The sequence below is a fragment of the Anas acuta genome, chromosome 2, assembly GCF_963932015.1.
Source record: "Anas acuta chromosome 2, bAnaAcu1.1, whole genome shotgun sequence".
NCBI classification, from domain to species: Eukaryota; Metazoa; Chordata; class Aves; order Anseriformes; family Anatidae; genus Anas; species Anas acuta.
In genome coordinates, this window is record NC_088980.1 from 26120506 (window position 1) to 26134646 (window position 14141).

The 14141-nt window shown below is 41.8% G+C and overlaps 1 protein-coding gene across 10 annotated transcripts in view; it reads left to right on the plus strand.

Annotated features, from left to right (window-relative positions):
• The first annotated feature begins 7330 nt into the window (after positions 1-7330).
• Positions 7331-14141, plus strand: part of DYNC1I1 (dynein cytoplasmic 1 intermediate chain 1) — a 188348-nt gene continuing 181537 nt past the window's right edge. For 4 of the 10 annotated variants that reach the window (XM_068674000.1, XM_068674003.1, XM_068674002.1 and 1 more), the window contains exons 1-2: positions 7337-7541; positions 8047-8119. The gene's annotated coding sequence lies outside the window, so the exon portion shown is untranslated. Of the gene's footprint in view, positions 7542-8046; positions 8120-14141 lie in introns of all 10 variants that reach the window. The other 6 variants (XR_011093777.1, XR_011093776.1, XR_011093778.1 and 3 more) reach the window with 4 other exon arrangements.

Here is a 14141-nt window from a genome sequence, read left to right on the forward strand (position 1 = left end):
GCTTGCCTCAAACCAAAAATGTCTGAATCGAACTGCCCACCTAGCACAGACATCTCAACACGGGAGATGGACGTGTTATAAAATTGTGGGGAAGTAGTCAAGACAAATCATTGTCATGCACTGCAATGCCTGAAATGGCACTAGAAGCCTGCCCACTTTCAGTCACAAGTCATGCTCTCAGTGTCCTGCAGTTTGAGAGATCCCAAATCACCTCACCTTCTTTATGCCACTGACCTGCTGCTCTCTGCTCAGACACAAAGTGAGGACAGATAGCCTATTAATTTTGGCTACGTGGAGGCAGCTGCCTAATTCTGTACTGAAATGCATAAGTGATCTGATTTTCCAAAGAGCTGGGTATGAAGGCCACTTGTCTGCTGAATTTTAATTTGCACTGTCTTGGTGGAACACCCTGTGCTGCCATATCTTCTCCCTTAGGCTTCCTTACTAAGACGGTTACTGTGTCTGAAAGCTCATCACATTCAAGAACAATTTTCCCCAGCTCCTCCACTATTTATTTTTAGATTTAAATAAGAAAAAAAAAATAATCTACAACTCTAGATACTGACAGCTATTTGGGATCAGAGGCAATGCAGAAATAATCACGCTCACACACGGCAACATTAAATTCCCTTAACCAAGCAGCGATTCAAAGCACTGAAACAAGCTCCGCCCCAGAACTGTTTTATCATCCGTCCGCTTTTAAGAAGATTAAGCTGTTATATTTCTCTGCTGCTTTCATCTTCCCTCTGTGAGTGCCATCCAGGCCTCCAGGCAAGCATAGCTGCTTATCCTCATCAGGAGACTTCCAGTCAGGGAAAACAAGAGAGGGAGCAGAAAACACAGGCTTACTTGTTGAAAAGCAGTGGATATGTATGAGGAGAGCTATACATATAAGACTATGCATATATGCTGCATATAGCATAAACTCAGAGCTAGGACATTGCTTGGAAACTTTTGTCATGCACTAAAATGTTGACAGCGTGGTCTAAAGAGATCCACATAACCACTATAATAGCCCCTATCGTTGTCTCTGCAGATGGGATATAAGGATATAATTTCCTATTAGTTTACACCAACTAGTCAATCCAATTCATGGTTAGAGCATAGTGGACAGGCTAGCAAAGGTGCCTTTCTTCACCAGAAATATGGATAAGAAATAAGGAGCATTTCAAAGAGACATTAGAGAAACACCTTTTTTTAAGGATCTTCTCTCCAGAATGCATTTCTGCTTCGTTCAGTCATATGAATAATTTGCCACAAGTTTCAATTTGTTGTCAAAAGTACCACTTATTTAGTCTCATACACTTTAATACATCTTCATGTTGTGTTAAATTAATGTAACACCTTACACGTGCCACAGATTTTACCTTTGGGTGGTACAGCTAAGCTTCAAGTTAATATTTAGTAGGTCTCTGGAATCGTATAAAGAAATGCACCATCCTTTGATGTTTGTTGCTGGTTTTAATCAAACACAAAGGACTGGATTTTAAACCAAAGGTGGTATGGGGAAATTAGACAGGATTTTGCAAAAAGAAGCTAACTACTAACTACTGTAAAAGTCTTCAAGCTGCCAGTGCTTCTGTAAATTCAGCCATTTCTTCTGCTGCCTTTGACCAAGTTCTTGAGTCATCAGGAACTTGACACAGACCCAAATGGAGTCACCTATTTAGTAGGGTTTTTTGTTTGTTTGTTTGTTTGTTTGTTTTAAATAGAGTAATTCAGTATATGTCTCCTAATCTACTCCTCCAGTCCCACTCCAAGAACTATTTCTCTTCAGGCCCTACATACAGAGCTCTGCAGCCCTCCTTTTGCAGCTTCCTCAGTAGTTCACACAAGCAGTAACAAAACACTGTAAAACCCTTCAAACCTGAAGTCTTCTACAGGCCACTGATTTCCACTGGCAGGAAGCTCAGGGAAGTGGCTTGCAGAACCATCCAGTTCCTTCCCCAAATGCCTGGGTTGCAGCTGTGTTTCCAACTCTCCCCAGTACACTGAACCTTTTCAAATAAAATCAATGAGTTGCATTATATGGCAAGCACTGTTATTTTAAAAGTCAGCAATAAAATTTCCAAAGGCTTTCTTCCTTGCATGCCATTTTCCTTCCTCAGTCAGAAGTGCAAAAACAGAAGCTGGGTAATGCTGTGTTTGAACGGGCAGAGTCTCAAACATGAACTCATGCCCGTGATTCCTATTTCAGATGTGCAGTACTGTTGAGTTTCAAGGAGACACAAAAAGGAGTATTTCTTGGATAATGATGGTTACCTTTTATGGAGGGAGTAGGATTCCATAGGATGAATTCCACCTTGAGAGCCAGGTTTAATTCAGAGTCATACTGCTTGGTATTGCTCTGCTGAGGTTTGATTCATTAATTTGCAGAAATGTACACCTAACTTCCAGCTAATTGCTGTTTTACTTACTGCTTATTATCACATAACATTTATACTACAGTTCACCAAGCTTTTCCAATCACAGTTGACACATTAATCTACTAACTACTGTATAGGTAGACTGACAGAAGAATTTAGTCTCATATAAGTAGCAAATATAAAGTGTACTACAATCATAATGTATGGTTAACATTGTAAATGCAGCTAGCAATTTTATTTTTGAAAGCAGGATGGAAAGAAGGGCACACTGATATTTCTCCTTCTCTTGACCCATAAAAGGGTTCCTTTTAGAGTCATACATTGGGCCATACATTATCCTCCCTTCAACTTTGTATTTCCACAGGCCAAAAATCTGGGAGAGCAAGGTAAGGTGAGTCCATCCAAAGAGAAGGCAGGGCTGCAGAGTGCTGGTTGCATGAGCAGTGGGGATGGAGCCGTGGCTTTCTGAAAAAACACTTCATACACGCATTTGCATCAAATGCTGCTCTGTCTGAGCGCAGACACGCTTTTCTGTCTTGCGAGTGCCACTGTGTTCTTAGTCCTCCTTCATTTGCTTTCCTGTAGCCTGAACAGCTGCAAAAACAAAATGAACTGTTGCAGCCTTGCTACTCCTACCCTGGACACCAAAGGCATCGTGTGGGCCAGTGCAGTCAGGCTGATTTGTAAATCCTGAAACCAGTACCGCATGTCTTCTAGGTGTCCCAGTTATGTACCAATGCTCTAACAAAACCTTGTTGAAACTATTGTTTGAAACCTGACCTTCCAATTGATCTCTTTGGTGACAGTGTTGTACGAAAGTGAAGAACAAAACAGGAAAAGAGGTTTAGAAAAGAGTCTGACACAAAAATCATTGTTTCTAAGAGCACTGAGTTGCAAGGTCTTTGAAGACTAACCCATGTTTGGACCCATGTGGAGCTCACCCATTTACCAGAGAACCCCTTTGCCTTCTGCTTGTACACTGCATCTCTTATTTTTGTCATTCCTTTCTGAGAAAGAGTTTGTCCTTTATAAGATACTTAAATGCTTTTTCATCTTTGAACATACATCTGCGTAAAGATCTTGGAACTGGCAATCTACCAATAGCAAATCAACTGACAGAGGAATTATTAAGTGTCTGGGTGCCAGATACCTTTAAATTCCTTGTTTATATGCTTCTGTCTATTATGGATATTCAGACTATTTTGGTTTGCAGAAGTTTCAGCCCAGGGCTCAGTGATCTGCCCAGAGAACTCTTTGTAGCAAGCTGTTAAGAGAAGTTCTCCAGTGCCTTCTGCTTAAACAGCTTTTTCATAACTAACCAACCACTCGTATTTCTTCCAAGACCAACAACTGGTTCATCTGTGAAGCAAAGATTTCTAAGGCCATGCGTAATAGTGCCCTACAGTGACATTACTGACATAACAATAAACCTGACTTCAGAAGTGATATTCCACATTTTTTCTGAAGCTTGCTTTGATTTTTTCATTCTGCCTTTTGATCCTTTGTTTAATCCACTGCCTTTGAGAAGCTGGAAGGCATTTTGTAACATCCCCTGTTATTTGCAGAACCCAGGTGAGCACTATCATGCAAAGTGTCTGAAAAGTAGTGCCGTTTCCATTAAGCCTTAGAAATGTCGGCTTTGAAATTAATTTTTAATCTTCCAGTGGCACAAACCTCCAAGAGGGTTTGCCTATTTCTGTTACTTTCTCTTATTCTGTTTTGTGAAGTAGCAGTTGCTGGTGCCTAAGGCAGGAAAATACAATGTACTGATAATTATTTGTCTCATATTGCATCGTAAATGGTTATTGATTTGTCAGAGCAACTTATACCAATCTTCACTAATAACTTACAAGTGAACAATGCTATATAAAGTAACTTCCAGAAGAAATTATGTCAAATCATTTTCCCTTCAACTTCTCAAATCTAGAAATCAAATGTATTGCACTTATTAACGTCCACGGAAACCTACATTTTACTTGTGCATCTGTTAGACAGAAGAGGAGAAACAGACAAATACCGTATTTTTGTAATTTTATCAATAGACTTTTTTATTTTCCCACACCATCCATGGGCGGCGATGAGCTCCAAATTTCCCCTTAATCTCCAGTTTCCCTTCAGATAGCACCATGACTGCTGTGTGTACATGTACAACTGACCTCTGCTGGAGAGAAAGCAGCTTGTCAGATGTGAGTAATTGCTAACTGTTTTGCCCTCTGTTGATCTAATAATGCAATCTGAGGCTAAAATAACTACCTTCTGAATTCACAGAGCAAGAACTTTAAATTTAAAGTTTTGAAAATAATCTTAGCTTTGCCCTACTGCACATTCACCTGGTAATTAAGCCAGATACAAAATCACATAATGCCTGCTGGCAGAATATAATGAGTTGGATAATATTATGGATTTGTGTTTAATGGGAAAATGTAAAATTAGTACACATCCCATGCTGAACTGAAATGGCTGGATGTTTCTCATGAAGCTTTGATAAAAAGATTTTATCCCTCTTTTGTAAAATTAGTAATGGTATAACTTACCTCCCTAGAACAAGAAATCCACAAAAATGACAAGAGCTTGTGCTGTGGAAGGTTAGGGAAGACCTCATGAGAATGAGGTCAAAGAAAACAGATCATTGCTTGTAGGGAAATTAGTTATTCTTTCAGATGGCTCTTTAACAAGACTGGTTGTATGTTTTTCTTATGTTCCCAAAGTTCGTAGATTCTGGGGCCACCTACTGAAAATTTAGAGCTAGACTTGCTTACCTCCAAATCTCCTCAGAGTAGACAATTTTGAAGAGAAGTTGTATATTTTTTATACTACCCTGGCCACTGACATTGTTTCTAAACTCTTTTGTATGCAGTTCCCCATTACTCAATAAGCTTTGGACAAGACCTGTTATGTTTCATGAATAGTTTTGGTGTGGTTTTTTTTTTTTTTTTGGTGTTGTTTTTTTTTTTTTTAGTTTTTATTATTTTTTTTCTTTGACATTTCCATTTTGGTTCTTTGTTTTATACTTTAAAAAGAGTGTATCGCTCATGACAAATATTGCAAATTTTAGCAAATATCAAAATCGTGTCCCATTTGACAAGTTCTTACAGTGTTTTTTAAAAAGATTTCTAAGTGAGCTATTGGCAGAACATAAGATGCCATTACTGCAACAAAAATGTAGGACTTAACAATCCTTAAAGACTTATTTATGGTGTGTCAATAGTACTTAATAATGTTATTTTAAATTTGTGGCTACTTAGTGTGAAACAGTTGAGAAAGTGTTACAAAAATGTAGGTTTTTGACCTTCATAGTCAAAAGGCAAGAGGACAGAGACACTATACTCCTTTATGTTCAAAAAATGCTTGATATCATCCTACCATAGGATGGCATGATATGGTATATGACACCATGTTTTATGTATATGAGTCCAAGGGATCTTTGTATAAGAATCCATGTATAAGATATCATGTTAACAATAGTAAATCCTCACCTGGCATCATGGAGAACAAATCTGATTTGTCAATTCAGGAATACTAAATGACCACAAAGTCCTCTTAGAAACCAGTCCTGAACACTTCAAATCAATCAGCTAAGTTTGCATGGAATTTGCAAATGACACAAAATCCAAAGAAACCTAGACAAATCCCAGGGGATTTATGCTAAAGCTGAAATTAAGACCAACACAAAAGCAACCAGTACCTTCTGCAGCTCAGTTTTGAGTACCTGATTTTGAAAAGGCCTTATTTTCAGAAAGAGTGGCAAACTGCCCCAAACTTGAAATGTTTCAAAACATGCATTTAAAACCACAAACTCTTTCCATTTGCCCCAGCCTGCACAAATAGAACATGTTGATCTTTAAGGAATCTTACAGGAGAGCAAGAAATGATTCTTTTCAGCTTCAACTCCAATTAAATTGATAAACAATTATTTCATCATCGTGTCTTCATCTTCAATGGATGCTGTTGTTTCTCTTCAGGGCTCTTTGTTTCCTGGCCAGGTGCAGTCCAGGTGGGTCTGAGAGGAACTGTATGCGATATGAACCCTTGATGGATTTTCAGTGGTCTGGATATACCACAATATTCTCAGAACAGGTCCTAGACCTGGAATGACAGTGGTTGGAGTTAGCACTTCCCACCAAAATGAACCAAACTTGGCTTAAGGGACACATTTCAGAATGATAACTCTCTGATCAGAGGGCTGGATATCAGTGAGACATATGTCCTGGATATTTTTTAAAGAGCAATCCAAGTACCAAGAGGTGCATGTTTTCCTGTGGTGTGAGGGCAACATATTTGTGTGTTGGAAGAGGAAGAGGGAGGCGTGGTCCAGGAGATGGATGTACCTGTGCTGGGAGAGGAGCTGACGTACTGCTAGAAGGAGCTTGGCTCTCCTGCCTGTTCCCTGTTCCCTCAGGAATCAGGGCCAAAAGGAAACCTCCACTGTTGGTCAGCCATGCCCTCATCTAACTGTGAAAGACAGGGAGCATCCACCTGCTCTGGAGCTCTCCCCTTGGTTCCCCAGATGGACAGGGCCTTGGTGGGACCTCCCTGCTGCCACAGCATCTGGCCAGGCTATGATGGGGTTGATGGCCAGGCCACCACGGAGATGACGTTGAGGTGGCTGTGGGGTAGTGATTAGGGGACTGACACCTAGACTGCTTTGAGGGTGGTGGCTAATCAGGTGGCTAATTAGGTCAGCGTGGAGGTGCTGGCCAGGCTGGCGTGGGGGACACTGAGGCAGCCGTGGGGGTGATGCTTAGGGTCCTGAGGGGACAATGGCGAGGCCACTGCAGGGCTGGCAGCCGGGCTGCCGTGGTGCACCCAGGCGGGGGTGACCCCGACCCACGGGGCTCCGGGCCTGGGGGGCTGGCGAGTGCTGGCCGGGGGCCATCAGCCAGGGCCACCACCTGCCCCCACTGCCCCGCCCCGCCCGCCCCGGCGGCGACAACGACAACGACGACGACAACGACAACGACAGGGGGTGTCGCTGCCGGGGGCGCGCAGGAGGAGGAAGAGGAGGAGGAGGCGGGAGGAGGAAGGCGGCAGCGCTCGGGAGGAGCCTGTCCAGCGTGAGACAGCACATTCAGCCCGCGGTCCTGCTGCGGGAGCGGGCGGCACCGCGCTCCGCCGAGGAGGAGGAGGAGGAGGAGGAGGAAGAAGAGGCAGCGGCCATTTGGGCGGCTGGCAGAGGTGAGGCACGGCCGGGGGCTGCGGGGGGAGCCGGGGGGAGCCGGGGGGAGCCGGGGGGAGCCTCGGTGCTGCCTCCTCTCAGGGTGCCGGGAGGCCGGCACCCGCTGCGGGAGATGGGCGAGGTGAGGCCGGGCGGCTGCAGCGGCAGGGAGGGCCGCCGGCACCCCGCACCTGCACCGGCACCGGCACCGGCCCTGGTCCTGATCCCAGTCCTGGTCCTGGTCCTGATCCCGATCCCGATCCCGATCCCGATCCCGGTCCCGCTCCCGGTCCTGGTCCTGGTCCTGGTCCCGACCCCGACCCCGATCCCAGCCCGCCCGGAGGGCAGCCGCAGTCTTTAAACCTCCCTGCCTGCGCCTCAGCACCGAGGAGGTTAAAGAAGAAGACGACTCCCCCCCCAAAACAAACAAACACACAAACAAACAGACAGACAAACAAAAAAAAACAACTTTCCCATCTTTATTTTTTTCATAAATATACCTAATTTTATTTTATTTTTTTGCAGTGTGAGCAACAGAGGGTTTGCTGAAGTCCGCAGCGACAGCAGATGGAGAATTAGATCATTTCCAGCTCCAAAGGTAATTCCCTGAAAGGGTGAGAGGCCTTTTTTTTGCTAGCGCTTGGAATACATTTTCAAAAGGATGTTGTTACAGTCACATCCCCCGGGAATGCCTCTGGGTCAGCAAAAGCGTAAGGCCCCTAGATATTCCCCAGACAAAGCCCTTGTTTCATTGACCAGAACAAAGTGTGGTTCTCCATCAATATTAGCATTGGCAAAAAGTAAAAATTTCAGCTGTAACTACATAAAAAATAAGGATCCTAAGCAGACTGAGCAATGTAACCTGCTGTTATATGGGGAATGAAATGGAAAGACCTGATGTGAAGTCTGCACGTGGCTTTGGCACTGCACCTAGTAATTTATCCTGACATAGAGTTTTGTCAGCTCTTCGTTTCTGCGTGAGGCCATTGAATTACCTCTGAAATTACTATAAATATTACAAAGCACGGTGCTGCAAAATCTGTTTTCAGAATGGAAATCCAAATCGTGCATCTATCTCCTGATAGATGGTGTTATCAGAGCCTCTGGGAGGAATTTCACTGCTGTTGCCACTGATGTGATTTGGTAAAGTGCCTCATTTGTTCTTGTTACGTTAATGGAAAGAAGTTTTGTGTTTTGCTTTCTGATTTTCTTAAGTTCCTCTTTCCACCTGCTTTCCACTTCAGAGGATATCTCTAGTGGGAGTCTCCACTACAAGGGTGGATAAAATTCCTTCAGTAATTTCTATGTAGTGTTTCTCAGCAAGAATGGCTTTCTTCAGCATGATTGTATTCACTCCCTGCCTTGGGGCTGCACCCAGGTCTTTGTCCCTGGGAGTGCTTTATGTCATAATCATCAGGTGCTCCATGTTGTCTTCCTAGAAACATCAATTTATAGTCCATGAAAACACAAAATGTGTTGCACCTTCCACTCCTCCTCTGTGCACAGACTGTTCTGGGCATTGTGATCTGCTATCCTCTTCCTTGATGCTTGAAAGACTTACAAGGGGCTTACACTATACCAGATAAGTGAAGGTGCAAGAGATTGTTTAGGGTTGGATTAGTGAGATTTTTCCTAGCTTTAAACACTTCTACCTCACATTAGTCTACCCTAAAACTACAATAACTGCAGTGCCTTCTTATCCGCAATTTAAGAGAAGAATCTTCCTTAAGGGAGCAGTGGTAAACCACACCCTACACAAGCAGCGATTATTGAGAATTTGGAAATCTGTTTACTCAAATGACATTCAAGCAAACACTTTTTTTGTACCCTGCAGGTCCCAAATTAAGAAGCTGACCTTCCAGCTTTTTCTGTAGAAGAAAGGACAGTGTGCTACAGCCCTTCAGTAGCATTTTTTTTCAGTATTGAAATGCATTTGTTTGTTTTCCAGTTTGTGTTTTTCCAGCGTCAGTTTCCTGGTTCCTTTTATGTTGTCTGGCATAGATAAAAGGCTTGGTTTAGCAGCTGTCTTTAGTGCAGCTACTCTAAGTGATGCACCAAGAACTTAGCTGCTTTGATTTCAAGGAAATTAACAGATCAGGTTTGCTGTTTCTTCTTTTCTTTTGTAAGACAGATTTCCAGAATCATTCATTGCTGCTATCAGTTTTCCAGTCTGGAAGAAGAGAGGGAGGGAATACTGAATAGAGCTGGATGCAATGTGCTGCGGCAGAGGTCTCACCATTGCGGTGGACTGGAGTGAGAGGGAAAGAGATAAGGGAGCAAACCAGGAAAAGATGAGGTTATAGAAAGAAAGAGTATGTATGCTGTTTTTCAGAGCCTTACCAATTTATACTAATGATTCAAGTAATTAGGTGGAATCTTTCAGCTTCTCAAACTTGACTTCCTCTCACAGAGATTTAAAATGTGTTCACGGTCTCTCTCTAGGACTGCTTAGGCTTATTAACTAGTGCTTACTTGAAACTAATGTTTCAAGTGCCTCGTTGAGCTCCTTTGGCATGGTTTGACTAACGACAGAAATAGTAATTAGGAATCTTTCAGAGTCTCATGTCTACTGCCAACGTGAGCTGCTACTTGGAGGTGATGGTGGGATCTTAAATGTAAGATCCTCGCTGTCCTATCCCTGGGCTGTAATTTCCAGGGAAGTTAGAGAGGGCAAACACTGAAGTCCCCACTGAGGTGCATGGGGATATTCATATCTGCAGAGGTCTGATCTCAGTCTTTCTGCAGCCACAGCTAGACATTGTGCAATGCTCTTCTTATATTTTTGTGTTTTCATTTAGAAAAACCTTAAATGAAACAAACCACGATGACCGTAGATGTAGTTTGTGTATATAAAAGGGACATTTTCCAGCAGGAATACTGATGGAGTGTGCTGGCAAAGTGCCCTTAGTACGGATGCATCTTGAATTAATAAAATAGCACTTTTGCCAGGGGAGCTTATTTTAGTTCATCTGAGCAACACAGGTTATACAGGTGAGCACACATTTATATATCTGTAAGGAAGCTTGCTTTCCAGATGAGTGACTGTATGGTCTTTCACTCAGCTGACCTATATAAGCAGGGAGGAATGGTAATACAGAAATGACATGCTTAAAAACAGAAAATTTGAAAAATCTGGGGAAAAAAAGCATCTGAAAAATCTGCAATGGCAGCCTGAGGGAGACACTGTCTCCCTCTGAGTCTCGTATAGACAATATGTCCGTTTTGCTACTTGGTAATCAGCCATCTAAAACCATGCTAGCTCTTTTTAGGCAAACATGACATTGGGAGCTGCTGTTCACTTGGCCATCTGCAAGCACTCAAAATAAGGCACTACACAGTATACATGAGCCTGCTCCTCCAGTACTGTTCATTTTAGGTGGCGTAATCTTGCCAACTTCTGTGAGGAATGGCTACTTCCAGGCAGACGGCAGGAGATTCAGGAAGATGTGAAGCAGACTGATGTGTAGGTCTCACAGAGACAAGGCATCTCTCACCACCTGCGAGAGCTATGATGGCCTTGCCTCCAGAGTGATGCCAGGAGACAGCAATGTACATTGTTTGAAGACCATGAGGCATCTCCAAATTCTTACTGAAGTCAAAAAGAGTTTATGCATTGATTTAGCAGTTTTTGGATGAGGTTTTGTGTAAATGCTGCCTTGACCTGCATGCTAATACTTGTGTTACCTGATGATTAAACACTGCTCAGATGACTCTTGTGGTTCTTGGCTGTTAATCTTTAAATACATGTTATTTTATTTTCATATTTAACACTGCTGCCATGCCTGCAGATCAGTTTGCCTGATCTGGAGAGACTAGGGTATATTCTCCTGAGGTACAAACTTCCCTGAAGTCCTTATGGATCCAGTTCAGTCCTACGCTATATCTTCCCCAGGTGCTTGCTGGCTGACCCTGTTTTGCCCTAGAGTATTTATCGAGTAATTCAGCAGCCGAAGAAGGCTCATTTACTGCCACTCAGCAGGAAATGGTAACACAGGCAATCTTTGAAGGATGTAGCATTTTGTTTCCATTGATATCTTCTCCTTTTTAGATTTCTTTTCCTTCTTGCTGATACTAATGTCGCATTCCCTCCTCACTGGTCTTCCCTTCTCTTTTGTCTTATCTCCCTAGAACAGAACTGGTTTTAGTTCCCTTTTTTTTTTTTTTTCTTCCTTCTGTGGGGTAGTAGGAGTAATTCTTCCAAATCTTGCTCCTCATTTATTTATCCTCAGTTTTCACTTTGGTCCTGGAGAAAGACATGGAGGGTTCTGTGTTCAAACAAGGTGGAGTTATACTGCAATGATACAAAACTGCTTAATATGATAAAATATAAAAAAGGATATATAAGGATATATGGATCTATGTGTCTTCAAGCCTGTTGTAATGCATGATTTGAATATTTTCAGGCTGAATCTTACAGAAAAAGCTATTCCCTGGACTCTGCTTTGTTACTATTTAGAGTGAATCATTGGAGGTCCTATACCGCATGCAGGGAAAGTATGGATCTCTCTTGCTTTAAACTGTTTAGCCCTTCTGCTCTGTATCCATTAACACAGATCTTAGCTTTTAAAGGGCAGAGACAGTGGTATTAAATCCATACTATTCAAGGCATGTCCTTGTTTCATGTTTTGCACATTAGGCCACCGCTGTTAGGATCGGAGTGGTTACCAGGTCACTTGGTAATTGGGGCAAAGACATTTCAAATGATTGCTATTGTATATTTTGAGAAATTAAAATATTTAACAAAAGAGGGTCAAATTAAAAACCAAACAAAAGAGACTGCTATCTAGGATGGCTCCTAGTGTTTGAAGCTGTCCATGCTGGTTTAAAGAGTGAGCATTTAACAGGTTCTCTTCTCTGACTCTCATAGTGCAGACAAAGTTGGGGAATTATCTAAACTCATGTGACTACCTTCATAATGCATGTTTGTCTTCTCTTTGAGCAATAAAAGAGAATCACCATTTGCACTAATCACACTATTCAAAGTCGTATGACATTGTATTTCTTTTGCAAGTTTGTTTCTGGTTACATTTTGAGCAGCTGATGAACCAGAAAGTTTTTTTTTGTATCATAATCCTAAAGGATTTCAGTTCTTCATTTGCTACTAAATTAATTCTTTTTTCATTGCCCCTTTTTAGCTGGGAGTACTCATAGTGCTTTGTTACACTCTCATAGCAGTTTGCTACAGACTATCAACTTTTGCCTGCCTTCATTGCCTAGGAAAACAAATTACTTCTGGAAAAATCTGTGAAAAGATATTTCATGTTATATATAAGCATGGATGTAACCTGTGTGATGCATTAAACAATGAATGGCTTAAAAATCTATAGCCTTTTGGAATGAAATAAGAAATCTGACCTAAATCATACCCCCTGGTGTGCAGTTAGCTATTCATGTACATAATCTGCTGCACTTGGCAAAGCCTGTGAATGTTGTATTCCTGCCTTTCAGGATCTCCATAGTAGTAATAATAATACAAAAAAAAAATTGTGCTGATGGGATAGGAGGGTATTGTACTGGAGACAAAAAAACAGTGATGCCATTCTCTGTTTGGACTGAAAGAGCCCGTGGGAAAACTGCCCCATTATTTCCCACAACATTTTCTTTTTCACGGAAAATTGATTAATAGCAAGAAAACACAGGAAAGCCTAGTTTGTTAGCCTGCCAGGGTCTCTTCATATATATTTATTTAAAAAAAGAGTGCAAATTCAATACTATTTTTATCTGATAATTATAAAGTATATTGATTTAATTTATTTCTCATACATTCAAAGTGTAGAAGTCAAAAGGTAACCGTAGATTATATTCTTTGGAAGGAGCTAAGATTAAAAAAAGAAGTCTTTGCAGCTTTACTTCTAACGTTCCCCCACACTTTGTACAGCAGCCCTTCATTTATGTACAAGACACTTACTGATTTTTATTGTTTACTCACATTGTATCCATGAATCAGAGGACAAGGAAGTAAAAGAGCTATTAGGAAGCCACCGTGACACATGAGGCTTTTCAAACAAAGTTATAATATGGTATAATATTAGTATTAGTCCGTTTTGGTGTTGTCTTTAAGTCTTTAAGTGAAGATCACGCCTTCTCAGTGTTGATTCAGTAAACTTGGTTAAAGTTCTTCTCAAGGAAGTTTCTGACCTCACTAAAATAAGTGAAGAATTAGACATAACTGTAATTAGTCAGTGACCTTTCAGTTCTTTGAATTATTTTTCTTAAAATAAAGGACTGCTATGTTTTCTCATTTCACGTAAAGGTAAGTTTTTGCTAACAGGCTAACTGTATTACACACTTACTCCTGGGTTCTCCCTTGTGATTTTGCAATGATTTCTAGGCTTTTTAAACTGTGCTCCCCTCTTAACCCTCAGGAGGAACTGTGGAACCAGTAAGCCCATACATTTTACAGTTTAATGTGGCTGGAGACAAGGCATGGGGACCAGGCTGGTTTCTGGCTGCAGTGGTCCCGTATTTTAAGAACCACAAGTAAAAGTCAATTTCAGTTCCGCAAATATCTGTAGCACTGAGTTCCTTCCCTGAAGAGAACTGGTGGCATCGAACTGGTGTCCTGGGCTCAAATTCTGACCTCAAATTTTTACCTTTCCTTAAAGAAATTGTTGCCCACT